Here is a 7195-nt window from a genome sequence, read left to right on the forward strand (position 1 = left end):
ATCCCAAGGGCACCGCCCATTGCTCTCTCCATCCTCCTGGCACCGTGGCCGTTCTGTCAGTGGGGTTTGGACTTGATTGGTAAACTTCCCACTGCAGTGGGACAATTCAAATACGCCATCGTCGCTGTGGACTATCAAACAAAGTGGGTTGAAGCCGAACCCCTCGTCGCCATCACCACAGAAAAGGTAAAAAATTTCCTGTGGAAGAACATCTACTGCAGGTTTGGAGTCCCGGACACCATAATCACGGACAATGGTACCCAGTTTGACAATGATGAGTTGAGGGCTTACACAGAGAACCTGGGCACCAGAATTCTATATGCATCCCCGGCCCACCCCCAGACCAACGGTCAGGTCGAGGCTGTCAACAAGATTATCAAGAAGATACTGAAAAAGAAGCTCGACGATGCCAAGGGACTTTGGGCTGCTAAACTCCCGGAGGTGTTGTGGGCTATCAGGACCACGGCAACAGAGGCCACCGGAGAGACCCCATTCTGCATGGCTTTCGGGACAGAAGCGGTACTCCCTATTGAAACACAGGTCCAGAGTCCCCGGATCGAATACTTCGATGCGGGTACCAACTCGGAAGGCCTACAACTCGATGCCGATTTATTAGAGGAACGAAGGGATGTGGCACACATGCATAACTTGGCTAACAAGCGGAGGATAGCTCGCTACTACGATGCCAAGGTACAATCCCGCACACTGAAGTTGGGGGACTGGGTCATGAAGCAGGTCTACCCAGAACCCCGGGGACTGGATCCATCCTGGACAGGCCCTTACGAGATCATTGAAGAGGTAGGCCCCGCAACCTTTTTTATCCGGGACATGGACGGAGTCGTATCCCGGCATCCATGGAATACCCAGCGCCTGCGGTACTATTACAAGTAGCTCCGGGAGCATCTTGTCCTAGCTTTTGCTTTTTGACCATACAGCTATGGCAAGCTACCCATCGGGTACTCATTCTGTATTAACCACCATGTGGTACTTGAATGGAAAAATGAATTATTCAGACCATTTCTAGCATTTTTTTTTACCTACGCCGGGCATTCCCGGACATAGCTGTTGTCAATTACTCTATTCCGGTAATAAGTGATGCAAATAAACGCTTAAAGCAAGGTATAAAATCCTAGAAATTTTAATCCCTTTCCAATTCCCATTCAAGTTCAAAAAATTCCATTCACAAAAAGCCTGGACTACCAAGCACAGGAATCACGCCATTGTTCAAGAAAAGGATAATTTAAAAAAAAAAAAAGTAGTTAATGGTAATTTCCACTACTGCTTGCCACCGGTACTTTGGGATCCACCCGCACCGGACTTGGTTGCCACCTCCTTCTCTTTCTTCTTCTCGAGAAGGCCCCGCCTGAATTTGGCTTCATCCAAGTACCCGGCCGCCACCCACTCCTTGAACTTCATGATAACAGCCTTGTCTTGGGCAGCAGCTAGCATCGCAATAAGCTCTTCGGAAGCCTTGTACACCTCCACGGCCTCGCGCTTCTCCACGGGAAGACGCTCCTCCAGGTAGTCTGCCTTCTCCTTCCATGATGTGGCAGACTCTGCAGCATCCTTCTCAGAGTCCCGAGCATTTTTTACCTCATCCCGCGCCTCGGTGAGTTCACCCTCAAGCTCCGCGATCCGCTGCTTTGCCGCGTCCATCTCGGCAACCAGTGGAGTCAAGGACTCAATCTTTTGCCTCAAGGAGTCCCGCTCCTTCTCCAGCTTGGCCTTCTCACCATGCAGATACTTCACCTGCCCGGAGAGATTGCTAACCTCCTCCTTCAGTTGAGTATCTTCCTCGCTGGCATCAACCGCGTACACATTGAAGAGTGCCTGCAAACACACCGGTTAAAATATATATACAGTAAGTACCGATCGCAAGAGTCAAAGCAAACCCATACCCGCATCATAGATTCCCGAGCGAGACGGCGATTCTCTTTGGGGGTATTGTCCTTGGCCCGCACCCGGTCGAGGTCAATATCCTTCAAATCGCTAAGCATGGACCGCACGAATTTTTCATCAGCAACCCCATACTCACTCAGCAGCTGCTTGATGGGCTTCTTGGGGATTACCGGAATGGCAGGAGCCAGTAGGCCAAGTGACGGCGACGCTTCGGGTACCGGAAGTTCTCTTTTCTGCCTCTTCGCACCAGATCCTTTAACATCCCGGCCGGTATAGGTAACCTCCTGTTTATCACCTCGGTGCCGGTGCCTGTGTGACCTCTTCTTCTCCCCTGGAAGCAGGGCCTCGTCGCTCCCAGTGGACCGAGAAGAAATGGACACGGCGGGCGGTACCTTCTCCCTTCCGGGATCAGCTATTGTGATGATGTCAGCGGCAGAAGGCTGCTCGACTGGAGTCGCGGGAGCATTGGGATCAGGTTCCCCATATCCCGCGTCAGTGATCTCCAGCAGGGTCTCTTCAATGGACCGACCCGTAGCCTTCGACCCTAGGTCGACCTCAATGTGCAGGGCGTCTTCTCCCTGGTTCATCAGCATATCCATCAATTGGTTATCGTCCATTCTGTCCTCCTCTTTGCCTTTCCGAGGTTTCCTCTTCGGTGCTTTCACTGCAATCAGTTCCATAGTTAGTAAAAAAAAAAAAAACAAAAGAAGCCAAAGGTTTTTTTTTTTTAAAAGAAAAAAGCCTCACCAGGGAGCCATCCTAGCCCTAGCCTATAAAGAATAGAGTGCCGGATAAATCTATAAGAGCTCCTCTCTTTCTCATTCCAAACAGCGTATACCCGGGCTATCCTCTTCCTTTCCACCTCGGATAAAGTGTAGGCCTGGTCCCCGATTGCTTGGAAAGTACCGGTCAGATTCCACTTCTTATTTTTAATCTGCCATCGCCCACCAGCTAGAAACACTTTATTCCTCCACCTTTTGCTCATCGACGAGGGCATGTCGGTAACTAATGGTTCGTAATCCCTAGCGGCAAATGTCACCGTACCCGCACATGACAGCTTCCTTGAGTACAGGATCCTGTGTACCGCGCGGAATTCATTTACGGAAGGCCACCCTTGTTGGCACAAGTCCCACATGGCCATCATACTATATATTTGGCGAATGGCATTCGGGGTCAACTGCCCCGGTGACAGGTTCAGCATCCGCAACAGATACTGTAGGCACCGGGGCAGCGGTAGCGATAACCCTTGGTGGAACTGGTTCTCGTGCAGCGCCACCCACCCCGGGGCAGGATTCGCGGCCATCTCTCCTTCCTTAAGGGGCCTAAGCTCTACTGCGTCCGGTATTCCCCACTTCAGTCGCATGGCGATGATCTCCTTCATCGTCATACTTCTCCCGGGTTCGTCGCATACGGTCCCGTCCGTAAGCGTATACCTAGGCTTCGGTATGCCCTCCGGGATTGCCACCGTGACTACGGGGGCCTCCACAGATCCATCCTCGCTCTCACCCTCGTCGGACTCCTCACTGCTCTCCGAGAACACCCCCGTTGAGGACCCGTTATTCTCTGCTAATTGACCTACTGAAGCTAGGTACCGATCGATATCCACTTCAGCTTGCCTGGCAGACGACTGGTATGACGATCCCGTATCCCCACCCTTGGTTTCTGATTCCATCCTAATCACGATACCGGAAACCTCAAAACTCGCTATATCTGGAATCAGAAGCACAAGGGTTAGCCTAACCAGATCTAAGACCACGTTGAAGCGCGGATCACTCCCCACTTCAAAGCAAACCCAGAAATTCAAAGCAAACCCAGAAATTCAAAACAAAACCCAGAAATTCAAAACAAAACCCAGAAATTCAAAGCAAACCCAGAAATTCAAAGCAAACCCAGAAATTCAAAACAAAACCCAGAAATTCAAAACAAAACCCAGAAATTCAAAGCAAACCCAGAAATTCAAAGCAAACCCAGAAATTCAAGCAAACCCAGAAATTCAACCCAAAACCCAGAAACACAGGCAAAATCGAAGCAGCCCAAAACCCACGCCAAACAGAAACACAAAAAAAAAAAACCAAACCACATTCTCTTACCTCTTTTCCGGCAGTCGCTAATCTAGCTAAAGCTTTCGTCTTCACTCCTCACAGCCACAGCAACAGAAGCACAAGAGGTGAGAGGGCAAAACGCGAATGCTCAGTTCTCAGAATTTCGGAGAAAGTGAGAAGGGAAACAGTCTGTTTCCCTCTTAAATTCAATCTCCAAAGCATCAGGGCCGTTGAAGCCGAAAAGCCCACAACCACAGGATCACTACACGTGTCCCACGTCTCGAAAACCGTCAGTTGAGGGGACGGGCATTTATTGCACAACTCAGTATGCCCCACGTGGCTGACATGCACCGCCTACCCCATCGGGTACCAAGAGGCTCCAACTCTCTCTACCCCATCGGGTATCAGAGCCAAGTCCTCTCTCTACCCCATCGGGTATCAGAGACATGTTCTCTCTCTACCCCATTGGGTACCGGAGAATTACATCCTCTACCCCATTGGGTACCGGAGGATCCAACTCTCTCTACCCCATCGGGTATCAGAGCCAAGTTCTCTCTCTACCCTATCGGGTATCAGAGACATGTTCTCTCTCTACCCCATTGAGTACCGGAGAATTACATCCTCTACCCCATTGGGTACCGGAGGATCCAACTCTCTCTACCCCATCGGGTATCAGAGCCAAGTTCTCTCTCTACCCCATCGGGTATCAGAGACATGTTCTCTCTCTACCCCATTGAGCACCGGAGAATTACATCCTCTACCCCATTGGGTACCGGAGGATCCAACTCTCTCTACTCCATCGGGTATCAGAGCCAAGTTCTCTCTCTACCCCATCAGGTATCAGAGACATGTTCTCTCTCTACCCCATTGAGCACCGGAGAATTACATCCTCTACCCCATTGGGTACCGGAGGATCCAACTCTCTCTACCCCATCGGGTATCAGAGCCAAGTTCTCTCTCTACCCCATCGGGTATCAGAGCCATGTCCTCTCTCTACCCCATTGGGTACCGGAGACTCACATCCTCTGCCCCATTGGGTACCGGAGGATCCCACTCTCTCTACCCCATCGGGTATCAGAGCCAAGTTCTCTCTCTACCCCATCGGGTATCAGAGCCATGTCCTCTCTCTACCCCATTGGGTACCGGAGACTCACATCCTCTACCCCATTGGGTACCGGAGGATCCAACTCTCTCTACCCCATCGGGTATCAGAGTCAAGTTCTCTCTCTACCCCATCGGGTATCAGAGCCATGTCCTCTCTCTACCCCATTGGGTACCGGAGACTCACATCCTCTACCCCATTGGGTACCGGAGGATCCAACCCTCACCCTATCGCATCGTGTAGATTAGCTACCTACAGCGTAACCCGCTCAAGATATCCCTTGAACGGGAACTTAGGGGACTCCCTATAGGCACACTAGTGCCAAACTTCCGAGACAATAATAAGTCCCCACCCAAGAATCATCTTGAACGGGAACTTGGGGGACTTGTACATACTAGGGAAGTCTCAACTAAGTTTCGCACTATCGGCTGGGCCCCATCGGTACTCCCATGTACTATACCATGGGCCGGGTTCAAGACCCACCATGGCGAGGCCCATTTGGGATGCCACCCCGGGCACCCAGGGCCCTGGGCAAGGCCAACACAGCCCAACTATTTACACAACAGGAGGACTGATATGGCATCAGAAGAACAACTAGTGTCCCACATCGAGGATGGGGGAGACTTCCTTCACATGCTCGAGTATAAGGGCATTAGCACAACCACCTTTTACGGGTAATAACTCCTTTGTCTACTATTTACTTACTATACATCCATATTAGCTTCTCACTCAAGCATCGGAGAGGTGTAAACCGTGTGTTCTTGGTACAGGATTTAGGAGGTGCATCGGTACCCCAGACGGTATAGCATTCTGTGTGAGGTACCCGGAGAAAGCCACCAGAAACAGGTGGATATATTGGAATTTTATTGATGTATCACATTGCTTTTGGTGTAAATATTAATCATTGTTCATTGGATAATGATTTCAAGCACTAATATAGTAAACTTCACACAATTAATCACTGTTCATTAGGTAAAATGGAGCATTATTAACAATGCACAAAATCCAGAAATGATTATCACACAACATAATTTCTTATGTTAATAATGTTGTCTGAAGTAACAATTTGGATGTTCACACAATGAATCCTTATATAACATGCAACGGTTCTAACAAACATACGTTATCTGATTTACAATCACACAACTGTAATAACTAGAATACGTTATCTAAAACTAACACACAACAATAAAATTTCCAAAAGTGAAGTGTGAGGATAATTCATACAACAGATAAAATAAAATGCAGTTGTCTGATTTCCTTTCATACAACGGCTCGGAAACAACTTTCGTTGTGTGAATGATGCCAATGACATGTGCAGCATGACTGCGCGGCAACTGTGGCTGCCATCTGCCGAGAGAAGGCACAACGGTTTTAACAAAATAAGTGTTGACTGTTTGTGATTCACACAATGGGTTTCCACCGTTGTGTGATTTTTAATCACACAACGCTCCGATACACAACGGAAATCGTCCAAATCACACAACGAATTTGGTCCGTTGTCTGTTCACTTTTTTGGCCTAGTGTTAGCTACACTATCACTCAAACAATTTCATGCAAATGCCGCCATATGCTTGCTTTTCAATCTCATCTCCACGGGTCATGCACAAACCATCTTGGATCAAAAAGGACTTTTATTAGGTTGTAATGAGGCTTAGGGCAAGGGGTTAGAGAAATGAAGTGGATAGGAAATCACAAATTCCAAGCAACTTAGCAAGCAACTCCCTTATTGAGATTTTACGAACTTAAGACCTTAAGATGCTTCATATGATTCACTCTCTTAACCATTCCCCTAAACTTTAAACTAAAAACTATTTATTGAACTAGAGAAACTTTCTTTTTGGAATTTTTTTATTTTTTTTTGGCTTTCTTTCTTGACTTTCTTGAAATGTAAAGACAAATTACAACTGCACAACAAACATAATACTCCCCCACACTTATTTCTTTTCAAGTACCCCCAAACTTTCTTTCTTGAAGCATCTTGACATATACAATCTCACATTGCTCACTAAGAAAACTTGGAAAGGGTAAGGCTAGTGTTTAAGCTAGAAGGTAAGACATTTGTGGTGCAAAGAAATGAAAGGCTAACAAAAGACACGAATTGGCAATCTAAGGATAATCATCTTTTTAGGACAAGAGCTTATTTGGCCAT

The sequence above is a fragment of the Rosa rugosa genome, chromosome 5 (genome assembly GCF_958449725.1).
Source record: "Rosa rugosa chromosome 5, drRosRugo1.1, whole genome shotgun sequence".
NCBI lineage: Eukaryota > Viridiplantae > Streptophyta > Magnoliopsida > Rosales > Rosaceae > Rosa > Rosa rugosa.